This window comes from Leptodactylus fuscus, chromosome 1 (genome assembly GCF_031893055.1).
Source record: "Leptodactylus fuscus isolate aLepFus1 chromosome 1, aLepFus1.hap2, whole genome shotgun sequence".
Classification (NCBI taxonomy): domain Eukaryota; kingdom Metazoa; phylum Chordata; class Amphibia; order Anura; family Leptodactylidae; genus Leptodactylus; species Leptodactylus fuscus.
Window position 1 is genome coordinate 6,521,224 of NC_134265.1, and position 17,395 is coordinate 6,538,618.

The 17,395-nt window shown below is 46.1% G+C and overlaps 1 protein-coding gene across 1 annotated transcript in view; it reads right to left on the reverse strand.

Moving 5' to 3' along the window:
* Positions 1 to 17,395, reverse strand: part of LOC142189644 (uncharacterized) — a 263,072-nt gene that overhangs the window by 97,943 nt on the left and 147,734 nt on the right. The window lies entirely within an intron of this gene.

Genomic DNA, 17,395 nt, shown 5'->3' on the forward strand with positions numbered 1-17,395 from the left:
AGTGTGGCACTTGAATAACTGACAGCTGGGTCTGTTGTGTGTGTCACCCGAGCGCTCGTAACTTCCTCTTTTTGCAATGAGAACTACGACAAACATAACCCAGGGGGGTCTTAAGCCCCCAACAGAACCTGGCAGCCCAAACGTGGGGTATCGATAATCGTTTGATGTGCAGCCGATAGTGTACTGATCCACTTACCAACCGATTTTGGAGGTGGGCCCGGAGGACCTCAGATGAATAAAAACAGCGCTGTAAAAGGTAAGCTTTTATCTTACCAAATAATTAATCTGAGTTCCTACGTGTCCCGGATCCTGTGTGTTGATAAGTGAGGTGAGTGCTGCATGTCTTAATAATCGAATCGATGCCATTTATATAGTGCGGAAGAACCGAGAGGGTATGTTTGCTGTAGTTGTATAGGGAGACCTTGTATATTTTTTTCGGTTTATTTAAGTTTGATTCTGTTCACCATTTATATCTGTTATAAAGTGTATAATGCGGCACAGAAGGGAAAGTTATTCTCCATCTTTAATCCCTAGAGTAGAAGTACTGAGTGATTGAAAAGTCCTTGTTTCACTAAGGACTGAGTAGAATCTGCGCAAGTAAAAGTGCAAAGATTCAGGGGTGTCTCGGTAAAGGGACACTAAGCCAGAGACTTGCACATTAGAGATTAGTAAAAGTGCAAAGATTCAGGGGTGTCTCGGTAAAGGGACACTAAGCCAGAAACTTGCACATCAGAGATTAGTAAAAGTGCAAAGATTCAGGGGTGTCTCAGTAAAGGGACACTAAGCCAGAGACTTGCACATTAGAGATTAGTTCAAGGATAACAGAGTGACTGTTTGGGAGTTCCCACTAAGAGAAGTCAAAGTGACCCTCTATTGTCTTAATTGCCCTAGAGGAGTGGGAAGCTCACGGCTGATTAGCTACCAGCCAGTATGGGGAAGGGACCCTCTGAGATAGGGTACACCCCATATGAACTAATAGGGATGGGAGAGAGAGAAGTTGCCGCCCAAGTAAAAAAAAAAAAAAATTCTTAAGAGAGCAGGGGTTCCCAAGACAGGACTGTTTGATAGTAAATTTTGGGACCAATAGAGATTAGATTATGCAGGACAAATACAGGGATAAAGGGAAACTCGTAAGTGTTTTAATTGTGGAAAACAAAGACACTTGGCCAGAGATTGCTGGTGTCCTAAGCGAAGTGATAATAACAAAAGATAGTCCCTGCCTGTCCCTAATCAGGGGTCAAGACAATAAGAATTAAGGAATTTCTAGAATGTCTATAGTGTCCTTTATTCAGGAAAGGTTGTCCCAGTTTGAGATTTCTCTTCATGGTAATGTCTGTGAGATTGAACTAATGACATAAATTTGAGATCATCATTATTATGTTTATTTTACCGGTAATATACAAATTGGTGAGAATATGAAGGTATCTACTTATATGTTTTGTTTTGTTTTCTCCTCAATATTTAGCTGTGCGGGGATTATAACTAACTCTGTGATTATTTGTAGGAAAAGAAGAATAAGATGTGGCCATCCTGAGATAATAAGTGATATCACAGTATAAAATATATATAAGAAATTTTGATTTTAGTGCAGACAAGTTCTTTTTGATCTAATGGACATTTGTTTTGACTGGAGCTCCAGTGTGAAGTTTGCATGTTTGTATGGAAGGTTCAGAGAAGTGAATGGGCCCATATGTGTGTCAGTTATATGTACAAGTTACATGTGTCTGCCATGTGTACATGTTCTGTTTGTTCATGTCTGTATTGTTACATTTTCAGTCTCCACAGCGAGCGGATGAAGATATTGAGCTGATAACCACAGAGGGTGGTGACAAGTAGATATGAAAGGGAGACATAAAAGTTATTTCCAATATTGAATATATATATGTGTGTTTTGGTGAAGATGAGATGTACTTGATATAACATGTACTATGTACTCAGTTTTTTATTGGTGCTTGTGTGTATCAAGTATATCACATGTTCTTTATACTGGTAATACAAATATTGGATATGGGTTTATACTATAAATCTATGAATGTTAACAATCGGGATTTATTGTGTGAAAAAGTTTTATCTAATACTTGTACATGTACATTATTATTGTTCATTGTTATTCAGATGATCCTTCTGATATGGGATTAGGCCCCATAGGGGTAGGCAATGCATGTGAACTATCTTACCACAAAGGGCACAGAACACCCCTAAACATGTACACGCAGGTAAAAATAAATTGCAGTTCTACAAAATTAAAGTGGTGTTTCTTGGACATTGTTTGTTACAAGGTGCTAGATAGCTGTCTAAGTAAATCAGAAGTCACTCACATATCTGCCCTGCAATGTTTTTTTGTGTATAAATTTTTGTTATGGTGATCAGGGGATAGATTTGATCCCTTATTTAAGGCTTCTGCCTTTTCTGCTGATATATTTTGAGCATTTACTTACCTCAATGAATTGTTTGTAATTCTGGAGTGTTTAGAAGTTATAGAGAACTGAATTTACTTGGGATTATATAAATAAGTCTGCTGGGATATGTAGTCAAATTAGATGTTCCTCCTGTTATGGTAAACTTCAAACCAGGAGCAAAGCCACCTAGAATCAAACGGTACCCATTGACACGCGCCCAAGAAAATCCTATAGCCACAACTATTGTAGAATTGTTAAAAGAATGTATGTCAGTGGCCAAGACACCACTGTTCCCTGTCAAAAAGAAGGGCTAAAAGGGCAAACCAGATACTTACCGCATGGTCCATGACTCAAGAGAATTGAACAAAGTAACTTTGCTAGAGACCCCGGTAGTGTTGCCAGTAGCTGTTTGCTTTCACCTTCAGAGGTAAACAATACACGTGGACAGTCCTGCCACAAGGAGCGCAAAATAGTCCAAATCAGTTCACAAGGTGTCTCACACTGATCATGAATGCCTGGGACCCTGCCTCTGATGCTGTTGTATTGTTGCAATATGTTGATAATGTTTCTTCTTTGTGCCCCAGATAAACAGACATGTGAAGCCGCTACCATAAACCTGCTGTGTTTCCTCTACCGTAACGGTTGTAAGTCCAGTAAAGACAAGCTGCGATTTTGTAAGCAAAAGGTGGTGTTTTTAGGTCATTGTCTGAGCCAAGGTACCAAACATCTTTCAGATGAACGGACCAAAGTGGTAAGAGAAATGCAGGTGCCAACCTCTCATGCTCAGTTACATACCTTTTTGGGTTTGGTGTCATACTGTAGGCCGTGGATCAGATCTGCATCTCTGACCATGCAGCCTTTGTATGACTGTCTTAGTCTGCCTATCAGAAGCCCTTTCAAATCTATGTCACTGAGATGATGGGGCATGCTACTGCAATTCTCACACAATAACATGGAGATAGGAAGCGTCCTGTGGCATATTATAGTGCACGTTTGGATGCTGTCGCATGGGGAATGCCCTCATGTAAGGGTTGTACTCTCAGTACAGGCCCTGCGTGAAAAAAAAAAGCTCCGACATTGTCCTAGATCACCCCCTGGTGGTATACACACCACATGACATCCATGCAATCCTCACACAGGTAGACAGACGTCATTTGTCTTTGGCAAGACAGCGCAAGATGGAATTTGCTCTACAATCCTCCTCCAACATCTCATTTCAGCATTGTTTGACTTTTGAATCCTGCAACTCTTTTACCAGTAGGAGTTCATGATTCAAAGGGAGGAGTAGATGATGAGATATTTTTAATTTTTTTTTAAATTTTTTATTATTAATGAGATATTTTTAAACTCCCTCTCAGAAGAGGCGGCTTCAGTCATGTTACTGATGCCCCATTGGAGAATTCTGACTATGAGATGTTTGTGGACGGTTCCAGGTACCTAACAGACAAAGGCAAATTTGTTACAGGGTATGCTGTAGTCACTATACATGACACCATACTATAAGAAGCCCTTCCACCACACATGTCAGCACAAGAGGCTGAATTATAGAAGCCTGCAAAGTAGCTAAGGATAGCACAGCAAACATTTACACTGACTCCAGGTATGCGTATGGCATTGCACATAGTTATGGTCCAATATGGAGGTCCAGGAACTTCCTGACGGCACAGGGTAAGCCAATTAAGAATGGAAACTTAGTAAGTCAGTTGATGGAGGCCATATTGCTCCCTAAGCAGTTGGCAATTGTGAAAGTTAGAGCTCACACGAAGGGAAGAGACCCTGAAAGTATTGGAAATGAGAAGGCTGATTGAGCAGCCAGAGCAGCGGCACTACTGCCATGGAAGGGTCTCAACCAAGTGAGTAAAATAGACATTGACCTAGCAGATCCCAAGGGGCTGTACTCTAAGGTGACTGGTGCCAGAGAATGTGAAGGAATGTGGAAAATGGGGGATAGATTGTGTCTGCCCGCAGCAGTATACCCCCAAATGGCTGGTTTGGCCCACGGTAAGGTGCATGCCTCTTAAAATGCCATGGAGTCACTAGTAGGTAAATTATGGTTTGCCCCAGGGTTTGGAAGGGCTGCAGGGAATCACGTAAAAGCATGTCACATATGTGCTATACACAATCCAGGACAGGTAGTTAAAACACCTACCACATGCACACTAAAACCCCTGTATCCATTTCAGAGAATACAAGTAGATTACATACAGTTGCCTAAGTCTGGAATGTACGAGTATGTATTGGATTGTGTGGTTGGGCCGAGGCCTATCCTGTGAGCCGGACAACCGCACAGATAACTGCCAAGAAATTGATGTCTGAGCTTGTGTGTAGATTGGGGATACCTGAGGTGATAGAATCTGATAGAGGTACACAATTCACTGGTGAAATAATGAAGGAAATAATGTCTGTATTAGGAATTGAGCAAGCTTTCCACACACCCTACCATCCCCAGAGTTCAGGCAAAGTGGAAAGGTTGAATGGCACACTAAAGTTGAAAATCCAGAAAGCCTCGGCAGAGACAGGTAGGCCCTAGCTGAGTGCCTGTCTCTAGCCTTATACTCGGTGAGGACCAATCCTAATAGAAAGACAGGTCTGTCACCATTCGAGGTGCTTTTTGGAAGTATGCCTAGACTAGGGTTGTATTTTTTCCCAGACTTTACAACTCAATTATGACAGCACTGCCAGCTATGTCCAGAGCCTGTGTCAAAGATTGAAAGTAACATATAAACAGGTGTTTTCTTCTATTCCAGACTCTTTTGATTTTTCAGGAACACATAGCTTGCAGCCCAGTGATTGGGTGGTCGTGAAAAGACATACCAGGAAGTCTCTTGAACCCAGATAGGACGGTCCCTCCAAGTGCTGCTGATAACTGTCACTTCAGTCAAATTGGAGGGAAAATCTACCTGGATACACGCTTTCCATTGTAAAAAGGTTCCTGAACCACGGCAGGAATGAAGAGATGGACATTACTTGCTTCATGCTTTCTCAAGTTAATTTTAATGTGTTTTAATCGATGTTATGATAAAGCTAGACATAAATGGTAGACATTATAGGAATATCAGATGGGGAATCCAATGGGCCTGGCATCTACATTGTAGGTGAATGTACTCATCTGATAGGAGAATAATGTCTAAAAATGGGGGAATTGTAAGGGTTAAAATAAACTTGCTCTTTTATTAAGAGACAAAGTCAGTTGGACAGCAAAACCACAAGTCTCAGACTGCACGTTAGCAGTTAGACTCATTCTGCTGATCTATAGATAGCTGCATGCCAGTGGTTAGACGTAGTCTGTTATCATTCTAAAAAACCTGTAGATACGAGAAGTTGTGGTGTACATGACCGTTGATGCTCAGTGCTGTGGTATATGTAACATTTTGTGCTTATCAAGGATGTTCTGCTAACTGTCACATAAGTTGGCAGATGTTCAGTTGAAGATATATATATGTATGTAACAATATATGCTACGTGCTACCGGATCCATGAGACCATATTTAGATGTCGGGTCATGTGACCTGTATGCATTTGTGCTTCCTTTATAAACCTGTGCTGCTGAACAATAAAGTGTGGCACTTGAATAACTGACAACTGTGTCTGTTGTGTGTGTCACCCGAGTGCTCGTAACTTCCTCTTTTTGCAATGAGAACTACGACAAACATAACCCAGGGGGGTCTTAAGCCCCCAACAGGCAGTATAAGAGGACATGAGGCTGCGGCAGTATAAGAGGACGTGAGGCTGTGGCAGTATAAGAGGACGTGAGGCTGCGGCAGTATAAGAGGATATGAGGCTGCGGCAGTATAAGAGGATATGAGGCTGCGGCAGTATAAGAGGACATGAGGCTGCCGCAGTATAAGAGGACATGAGGCTGCCGCAGTATAAGAGGACGTGAGGCTGCGGCAGTATAAGAGGACGTGAGGCTGCAGCAGTATAAGAGGACGTGAGGCTGCGGCAGTATAAGAGGACATGAGGCTGCCGCAGTATAAGAGGACGTGAGGCTGCGGCAGTATAAGAGGACGTGAGGCTGCGGCAGTATAAGAGGACGTGAGGCTGCGGCAGTGTAAGAGGACATGAGGCTGCGGCAGTATAAGAGGACGTAAGGTTGCGGCAGTATAAGAGGACGTGAGGCTGCCGCAGTATAAGAGGACGTGAGGCTGCCGCAGTATAAGAGGACGTGAGGCTGCCGCAGTATAAGAGGACGTGAGGCTGCGGCAGTATAAGAGGACGTGAGGCTGCGGCAGTATAAGAGGACATGAGGCTGCGGCAGTATAAGAGGACATGAGGCTGCGGCAGTATAAGAGGACGTGAGGCTGCGGCAGTATAAGAGGACGTGAGGCTGCGGCAGTATAAGAGGACGTGAGGCTGCGGCAGTATAAGAGGACGTGAGGCTGCGGCAGTATAAGAGGACATGAGGCTGCGGCAGTATAAGAGGACGTGAGGCTGCGGCAGTATAAGAGGACATGAGGCTGCGGAGAGAAAGTCTGCACCTCAGCTCAGATTAAGCAGCGCCTGGCTGAGATTTGTTTCACTCTCCGTCACTTTGCCGCTACTGTACAATGCATCAGATAATCCATATTATACAATGATAGTGTGTGGGGGCCACAGGGAGGGAGACTGACAGAGTGAGCGGGGCTGGGAGCGAGCACTTACCTCCTCGGGTACAGCAGCCGTCTGAGCACGGTAGATGATAAATCCTAGTGGGCTACAGGACCTATGATGACGTCACGACCATGTGATCAGCCTCTGGTGTTGGCAGAGCTATTCCAGACAGTCCCGAGTTACACAGGAAGAGAAGGCTGCAGTGAGTGGAGGGTCGTGACTCGGTGCTGTATAGAGGAGGGCGGAGCCGAGCACATGGAGCTGGAGAAGAGAAAGCAGAGAGGATTGTAGCGCGGTAATGGAGGATGGAAGGGGAGAGGGAGGATTGTTTTACATGAGATGGCATGTTGGATGAGGCTGAGAGGAGAGGGTTGCGTCTAGAATGGAGTAATACATTAAGAAATACACATTCCTGGACATAGATACATATGGCACTGAGATATACAGATAGATAGACCTATATTACATTACATATAATTTATAGATATATATCTGCCATATGGTCTGTGCAGGGCGGTGACGCCGCAGCCTTACGTGCTTATTATAACTCGCGCCACTTTCTTGTAAGTGATAATGGAAATATATGGCAATTAATAACTGATATAGAGATAAATTCTGACGTATCGCTGTGCGCCTGATGTATAAGTATATAGTGACTGCAGGTAGGTTCATGGTCTGGGTATATTCTCTATAGGTTACTCAGTATAGGGCCTATATCTTATGATAAGCTCCGCCTACAGTAATATTAATAAAACAAACATACATTTTAAAAGATAAATATTTTATTGAAATAAAACCATCCGCACAATCCTCATTATCCATACACCTCCACTAGTTACCAACATAGTCTATCAACCCCCTCCCTTCCACCCACTTACCTGCCCTGGTCTAGTATTTCCTGCTCTCATGGAATAAACCAGCCACTGTCGTCTCATGTGATGGGGTTACTAGAGTACAGACAGGATCACATGTGCGCCAGGTTCTATGTTGTTTAAAGAGGAGCTCTCACCTCCTGGGGCACATGTGGTGTAATTCTCCACTAGAAAGCCAGCAGTGTCCTGATTCAGCGCACTATCGGCTTTCCCTTTCTGAGCCGGTACCGTAATTCTTCACTGTCAGAGGGGCATTTCTAACAGACATTCAGGAACGCCTTTCTTCACAGTAGCATCTATTGAGCTGTATTGTGAGACTGGGGGGCATTGCTTACCGCCTAGCAATGATGTCTATGGACGAGTACTATCAGGAGGGGGCGTTCCTCACCGCTCTCACAGTACAGTGCTATAGACGCTAGTTTGAGGAAGGACGTCCCTGACTGTCAGAAACGTCCTTCTGACAGTGAAGAGCTACAGTACCGGCACCAATAGCTCTTCACCGGGGCACAGAACATGAATTCAGCGCACTGTTGGCTTTCTAGCGGTGTATTACACTACATGTGCCCCAGGAGGTGAAAGGTCCTCTATAAATCTGTCATGTGACCTGAATGATGAAAAGCCAGATTGCTAAAACATCGGATACTCATGGACATCAGTGGACGCCATTGGCTTAATGGGATCAGCCGTTTCCACACTGAAAGGGGCAGAGAGAACAATCCTCCGTGCAGGACTTTTCTCTCTGCCGATATCTGGGGCCGATGTGAATCTAACCACAAATTTAGTCCAGTGACCTTCTTTTTTATTTAATGGAGAACCAGAATGTGAGGCCTCCTCCTACTGACAGGGTAGTACCTCAGGATAGGCCATCGGTATTAGATGTGCGGGGGCCCCGGCAGATCTCCGGTGCTATACATACTGTAGTGGTGAGTGTAGGTACTGCAGCGATGCGCCATTACAATCTCTGTACCGGAGATCTCTAGACCTGCAGGGGTTTCACGTGTTGGGGTTCCCCTGCAGGTCTAATATTGATGGCCTACCCTGAGAAAGTGGATAACTCCTCGAGGCCGGCGCCCACATCACTTAAACATCGAGGAAGAAACATGGCAGAAAAAAACCCCAATCCCATCCCCATTTTACGGTAAAATACATGCAGGGGATACGCTGCACTGTCATGGTTTTGGAAATCGGAGCATGCCAGTTATACCCCAGGACACACCGGCGGTGGCGGCTTACCTATTGGTATAATTAAAGCAGAAAGTCCACAGAGGAAACCTGTACAAAGCGCTACAGGAAGAACACCGATGTGTTGCTGTTTTTCCAACAGCGTTTTTTTTTGCTACAGGTGCTACGTGGGGCCTTAACCACAGTCATGTCACGCTTGTGATTAACCCTTTCTTGGGTAATCAGCAATTCAATCACTTAGATGGAACCACTAATTGCAGGAGGTCGGGGGAGTCAGTGGTGAATACAGCTCACCAGGCACACTTGGTGGTCTTCAGGGGGCACGTTGTAGTCCCAAAGAAACCCAACCCGATGGACTACAATGACTACCGACCCGTAGCACTGACATCCCACCTGATGAAGGTCCTAGAGAGACTGGTCCTGACACACCTACGCCCCCTAGTGAGCTCCGCTCTGGACCCCCTGCAGTTTGCCTATCGGCCGGGCATTGGGGTAGATGACGCCATCATCCACCTTCTTCATAGAGCTCTCTCTCACCTGGAGAAACCCGGGAACACTGTGAGAATAATGTTCTTTGATTTCTCCAGTGCTTTCAACACCATTCAGCCAGGACTACTGAGGGAGAAACTGAACCTTGGTGGTGTGGACCACCACCTGTCCATCTGGATCCTAGACTACCTGACCAAATGCCCTCAGTATGTGAGAGCCCAGGACTGTGTGTCTGACACTGTGATCTGTAGTACGGGGGCACCACAAGGTACAGTTCTTGCCCCATTTCTCTTCACACTGTACACTGCTGACTTTAGGCACAACTCCTCCAGCTGTTACTTACAGAAGTACTCCGATGACTCTGCTATAGTCGGCCTTATCACTGATGGTGACGATAGGGAATATAGAGACTTAAACTGGGATTTTGTTGAATGGTGCCAGCAGAACCATCTCAGGATTAATGCTGGGAAGACCAAGGAGGTGGTGGTGGACTTTGGGAAACGGAGGAGTGCTCCGACCCCGGTGGAGATCCAGGGAACATGCATTGAGATAGTCAGGACCTATAAGTATCTGGGTGTGCTCCTCAATAATAAACTAGATTGGGCTGACCACCTGGAGGCGCTGCACAGAAAGGGCCACAGCAGACTCTACCTGCTCAGGAGGCTGAGGGCCTTCGGAGTCCAGGGGACACTTCTTAGGGCCTTCTTCAACTCTGTGGTTGCCTCAGCCATCTGCTGGGGGAGCAGTATATCAACCAGGGACAGAAATAGACTTGACAGGCTGATCAGGAGGGCCAGCTCTGTCCTGGGGAGCCCCTTGGACCCAGTACAGGTGGTGGGTGACAGAAGGATACTGTCCGTGGTGACCTCCACGCGGGAGAACAAATCCCACCCCATGTATGAGACCTTGATGGCACTTGGCAGCACTATAAGTGACCGTCTGCTTCACCCCAAGTGTGAGAAGGAGCTATCGCAAGTCCTTCCTCCCAACCGCGACCAGGCTGTATAATCTACATCAGACCAAGCGGAGATCACTCCGCACAGAGAACTAATGATTATGAATGTCCTCCTTCTTTCTTCTCTGTTCCTTAGGACTCCTAGTATATCTTTCTCAGCATATGTGTGTCTACTACTTCTGTAATATTTACTGTGTATTATCATGTATCTGTATTACTATGCAGCTGAAACATACTGAAATTTCCCCACTGTGGGACTATTAAAGGATTATCTTATCTTATTAATGAATATATGGGGAGGGGGACACAGACAGCCTGCTGTACAAATAAAGCAGGGGTAGGCAACCTTCAGCACACCAGCTGTTGTAAAACTACAACTCCCAGCATGCATACTTGCTCTGCTGTCCTTGGAACTCCCATGGAAGTGAATGGAGCATGCTGGGAGTTGTAGTTTCATAGCAGCTGGAGTGCTGACCCCTGAAATAAAGTATAGCAGCCCTAATCTTCCTTAGGGTTGCACCTGCTATACGAGGAGAGTAAAGTGACCCTGACATTTGTTAGAATTGCTAACTCATGCACTAGAAAGGGTTAATTGCAGTCATAACCTGACCACAACTAAACCCAAGTGCAGGAGTCACAGTCAAGGGTTAAGATTCACCCCCATCTAGTGCAGGGACTCCTCCTGCTCTGAAGGAGTCCCTGCATTGTGAGTAACCTCTTTATACAGCATTGACCATCAGTTTGGTGCTAGTGATCACTGCAGGGTTGGAGAGTGAGCAGTGCAGAATATTTATGCATACAGCTCACACAGGAGGTAGCCCCCAGGTCCTGGATGTCCCCTAGCATACAGACGGCAGCCCCCATGTCCCTCTCAGATTACAGATGGCAGTCCCCCAGGGACTGAAGCCCCCCATCCCTGTCAGTATACAGCAGTAGCACCCTAACACATAGGTGGCAATACCCCAGGTGCCGGACCCCTCCAACACACAGGCGGCATCCCCAAATACACACAGGTGGTAGCATCTCAGGGCCCATCAACAACCCCCACCAACATACAGTACAAGCAGCACTGCAGGAATCCCCCATTTATATGAAGGCAGCACCCAAATGACCTAAACACAACAAAGCAGTACCTCAGAACCTCCACCACATGCCCACAGGTGAAATACCCAAGGGGCCAGCACCACCTCACACACACAGGTAGCATCCCAGGGACCTCCAAACAAGGACACAGGTGGCAGCACCCTGGGACCACCTCCAGAACTCCCTCTCACATACAAGCAGTACCCCAGGAACCCAACACACAAATTCAATACCCCTAGGATCCCACACAAACGCATGCAGCAGCCTCCCCCCCCAGGGACCCTGCCCACCATTACATGCAAGCAGCACCCCAGGGTCGTTTGCTCCCCTTTAGATGCTAGCAGCACCCAAAGGACCCCCCCCCCCCCTGTAGATGCCCAAGCACACTAAGGATGCATGCCTACATAATTAGATGTTGATGGCACCCCAGGGTCTCCGCCCCTTTTAGTTGCCAGAAGCACGCCAGGGACACCTTCCCCCTATCCATGCCAGCAGGATACATCTTAGATGTTAATAGCACCCCAAGGACCTCCCCCTTTATGCCAGCAGCACATTAAGGACCCCTACCTTTCTTCAGATACCAGCAGCATCCCAAGGACCCCTGCCCACTTAGATGCTAGCAGCATCCAAGGGACCCATGCACTCCTTCAGATGCCAACTGCACCCCTGCCCCACCTTTAGATGCCAGCAGCACCAGTAAGGAACCCTGCCCCCCTTTAGAAGCACACACAAGAACCCTGTCCTTCTCCTTTAGATGCCAGCAGCACCCCAAAGGCCCCTTCTTAGATGTTAGTAGTACCCAAAAGACCCCCTCCCCCCTTAGATGCCAGCAGTATCCCAAAGACCCCGTGCCCCCCATTAGATGCCAGCAGTACCTCAAAGACCCACTGCCAGGGGTGTAATGATCGTGACCTGGCCCTGTGAGACACAGGGCCAGCAGTCAGCTGGAGATAGTCGGGGTCCAGTACCACTATGTGACAGCGGTCGGGGAAAGCCTGGTTCCCTGACCACTATATATATTGTAAATGAGAAGGGGCAGCGGCATGTTACCAGGCCCTTTTTCAATAGATACTAGCCCAGGGGAGATGACTTAAAATTATAAATAGAAAGGATATATAGAAAAACCGGGAACTGGCAGAGCGCTAAAGGCAGCAAAATCCGTAATAGACTTGAAAAATAAAAATGACGATCTGCAAGGTTAAGATGAATTGGTTCTGTTTTATTGCTCCAAGGACATGAACAACAGCTTAAAACGGCTACGCGTTTCGACACCGGACGGCTGTCTTCTTCAGGCCACTAAAATATACAGTAACAGACAAATACTAGAATTATAATCAATAATCAAAACATGATAAAACCGCAAATTCAGGAAACCCATCCGTAGGCTGCTGGGGTTCATGTTGGTAGCTGCCAGGTCGGTTATCCTCAGACTCTGGAAGTCTCAGGCCTCTCCTACGCTTCTTTCCTGGCTGAAGGAATTTCTCCATATTCGCACCATGGAAAATCTGATGGCTCAGCTTCGCCCTGAAGAGGGTCATCATGGTCAGACCTGGCAGCTCTGGGATTTTTTCTAATATTCTGCCAACTTCCGATCCCTCTTTCCCTCTGTTCCCTTGTAAGAATGTTGTCTGTTTTTGTCTTTGTGTCTTGTGCTCCCTTCTCTTTGTACTTATTGATACTGTTGTTTGATATTTGCTGGTTATATACTCCTGTATATTTTTACTCTGCTGCGTCAGAGTCTCTGTTTGACTCCCCTTGTCCCTCCCCCCCTCGCCCTGCTCCCTCCCTGCTGACTTGGACTGCTGGTCACGGACTCCCCCCCCTTCCCCTCCCTCCTTTTTCCCCTCCCTCCTTTTTCCCCTCTCCCCCGTTGTGTTGTTTATAAAAATTTTGGAAAATCTTCAATAAACTTTAATGATAAAAAAAAAAAAAACATGATAAAACGTAATCATAAATACATAGATAAATAGATAGAAAAAAACAGTGGTAGTAATCAGAATAAAAAGTCACCTGGTACATATAAAATATCAGGTGTAGGAGATAGGATTGTCTCAGCAGCTCTAAGCAAAAGTTTTTAGAAAAAGAAACAGAAAAAACCATGGTAAGATTTGGTTGACAGATAAATACATACATGGGTAACCAGATAGATGGAAAGATATCTATGATATTTGATATCTATCATATGGCTTTTTATTATGACCATTACCACCTTTCCATCTATCTGTTTCCAACAGAAAACCTCCACCTGGAGTTCTGCAAGTATCTCCTCCATGTCCATCGCAGCACCCCCAACATGGCCTGCAGGGCAGAGCTAGGCAGACTCCCCCTATGGCTCACCATGCAGAAGAGGGCGCTATCATTCTGCACTCACATACAGGACAGCAGCCCTGGCTCTTACCACCACCAAGCCTGGCTGAGCCACAGAGCCCCAAGAAAAACTGATACCCCCCAACCAAGCATCAGCCATCTGCCAAGCCAAAACCCCCAACATGCCCTGAACAAGGCTCAAATAAAAGGAGTCATTGAGAGAGACAAAGAGCGGTACATCGAGGAATGGAGAAGCGCAATAAATAACTCCAAGAAACTCACCGTGTACCAGTCACTGCAAAGGGACTACACCATGGCCACCTACCTGGAGAGAATACGCCACCCCAAACACAGACCGACCCTGAGCCGGTACAGACTGAGCGCCCACAACCTGGAGATGGAGACGGGGTGACACAGGCAGACATACAAGCCACGGGAGAACAGACTGTGCTAGCACTGTGACCAGGGGGCCCTAGAAGACGAGACCCACTTCCTGCTACACTGCACCAAATACTCAGCTGTGAGGGCCGTCTACTACCAAAGACTCTCTGCCCACATCCCAGACTTCATATCTGCAGACGAGAAGAGGAAACTCTACATCCTACTGGGAGAAGAAGAGGCCACTGTGGAGATCGCTGCCCAATACGTGTCCAGCTGTCACCAAACAAGAGGAAGATGAGACTCCATGGACTGTTATACCCCAAATCACCCCCCCCAACCCATGTAATACTGTGTCTGGGGGAACACCTGAGCATGTAATACTGTGTGTGTGTGTGTGGGGGGGGGCACTGCTGGGTATGTAATACTGAGTGGGGGACACTGCTGGGCATATAATACTGTATGTGTGTTGGGGGACACTGCTGGGCATGTAACACTGTGTGTGTGTGTGTGTGGGGGACACTGCTTGGTATGAAATACTGTGCACGCCACTGCCTCCCCCTTAAATGCCAGAAACACCCAAAGGACCCCGTTTCCCTCCATGCCAACGACTCCTATACCACCCTAAACCGCAATCCAATCCCCTACACCCTCTGGGATACAGTCACATGTGAAACATCACTCTCTTTTCAGCCTCATCCAACATTCAGTCCCATGTAACTAAATCAATCCCCCCTCAGCCTCATCCAACGTGCAGTCCCATGTAACTACATCACTCTCTCCCCTCATCCAACATGCCATCTCATGTAAAACAAACCTGTCTCTCCCCTTCCATCCTCCATTTTTGATTGAAAATGCGTTTATTCACAATCAGTCGTCAAGCAAAAGTATTTACAAAGCACTGCGACGCAGCGCATATACTACACCACTTACAATACTTGCATAATAAATAAATTACATTACTTTTCCCATACCTCATGGGGCAGGGCGAGGCAGAGACCCAGAAGAAATCTCCTGAGTGCTCAGGCTCGTCCTACCTCATACCAGTATTTCCTAGCCCCACAGCATGCATGCATTCAACAACTAGCTATCTGACATGTGGAGGAGGGGGGGGGGGAGTAAACACAGTGCCCGAAGCTTTATTGAAGAACACACAAACACGAGGGAGCAAAACAATACCTATTCTAACTTAAACAATAGCACTGCCTGAGCACCTGAGCCAGCGTGGGGGAGGGAGGGAGGGGCGGGAGAGAGGGAAGACTGGCTTAGGGCTCTGACAATGCAACCACACCAAATACTTAGTCAAAAAACACAAAGTCCCAATATGGAGGAAACATATTATTGTACATAATAATATAATAATATTGTACGTAATAATACCACCGAGCTGGTCACTGCACATTTTAAGAACTCTTGCGCTTATACCATCAGGTCCTCCAGCTTTGTCTGCTTTAATCTTCTTGATTTCCCTACACACCTGAGACTCCTGCAGGATCAGATAGTCAGATTGCAGTTGACTGCTAGTTGGTGGGGGTTGGGTCTTGGTGTGTGAGGAGAGGGGGGTTGACTGACACGCTGGTGAAGAGAGTGTTGGCTTGGAGTCAAATCTATTGAAGAATAGATTAAGCTCGTTAAGCCACTTCCTGTCCCCTCTTATCTGATGCCTTTTAGCTGTTTGTTTGTGCCCAGATATAGCCTTAAGACTATTCCACACCTCCGAGACTCTACCCTCCCCCATCTGTAGTTCCATCTTCCGCCTGTAGTTGGCTTTCCCTTCTCTGATCAGTTGTGTCAGCTGTTTCGGCACCGCCCCCAGGCTATTTTTGTCCCCACACCGAAAAATTCTTTTTTTCCTTGAGAAGAGTTTTAATTTCAGAGTTGATCCATGGTTTGTTATTGGAGAAACACCTCACTTTTCTAGTTGGTGCCGTGCTGTCCACGCAGAAATTTATGCAGTCCGTTATGCAGTGTGTGGGTCCCTCAATGTCCTCTGGAAATGAGTCTTGAAACACTTCCCATAATGTTATATTAAAACAGTCCCTTAGAGACTCGACACTTCCCTCTGACCAAATTTTCACTGTACGGGTAACCGCCGGTTCTCTGCACACCAGTGGAATGTAAGTGGGTCGCAGATGTACCAGGTTGTGATCTGATCTGCCTAGGGGCGGTAGGGCAGATGAGTTATATGCATCCCTTACATTTGCAAAGAGCAAATCAAGTGTTTTGTTGTCTCTTGTATGGCAGGTTATGTACTGAGATGCTGGAGAGACATGGATGAAATCTCCCGACACTAGGAGCAGGGCATGGGGGTGAGATGATTGCAGGTCACTCACAGCAGCACGGAGGACTTCACAGGCAGCATCAGCTTTAGTGATAGTAATATCACTAGTGATTTCAGTGATAGTTCCCTTGGCAGGTAATAAGGTCTCATGCTCACGGCTAGCAGTTCAATATCCTTTCCACACAATTGTTTCTTAACTACAATATGTCCTGGATTACACCATCTCTCATTCACAAATATTGCAAGCCCTACTCCTTTGCACTTACCGCTCTCCAGCGTCCTGTCCGCACGAAGAAGTTTTAAACCCTCCACGGAGGCAAGTGTGTCCGGAGTGATTTCAGTAAGCCAAGTCTCTGTAAACAGCATCATACTGCACTCACGAAACTCCTGTTGATGTCTGGTCAGTGCTGTCAGTTCATCCATCTTATTCACAATTGATCTCACATTCCCCATAATGATGGCCGGAATCACGTGCTTTTTGCATTTTTTTCCTTCAAGTTCATATACCTGATAAAAACCTTGAATTTTTGGGGGGCCTGAAAAATTTGAAGCAATTCACTGCATTTCCAAGTTCATATACCTGAAAAAACCTTGAATTTTGGGGGGGCCTGAAAAATTGCAGCAATTCACAGCATTTCAAAGTTCATATACCTGAAAAAACCTTGCATTTTTGGGGTGCCTGAAAAATAGCAGCAATACAATGCATTTCCAAGTTCATATAGAGCTGGAAAACAGCTTTTCTTTGTGGTGTATAGACCATCAAAAAGGGAATAGTACATCCAAAATGCGCAAAGCTAGCGCAAGGGGATGGGGGCGTGGAAATGCAGATGTTCAGCAAAGGTTGCGTTCAACCAACAGC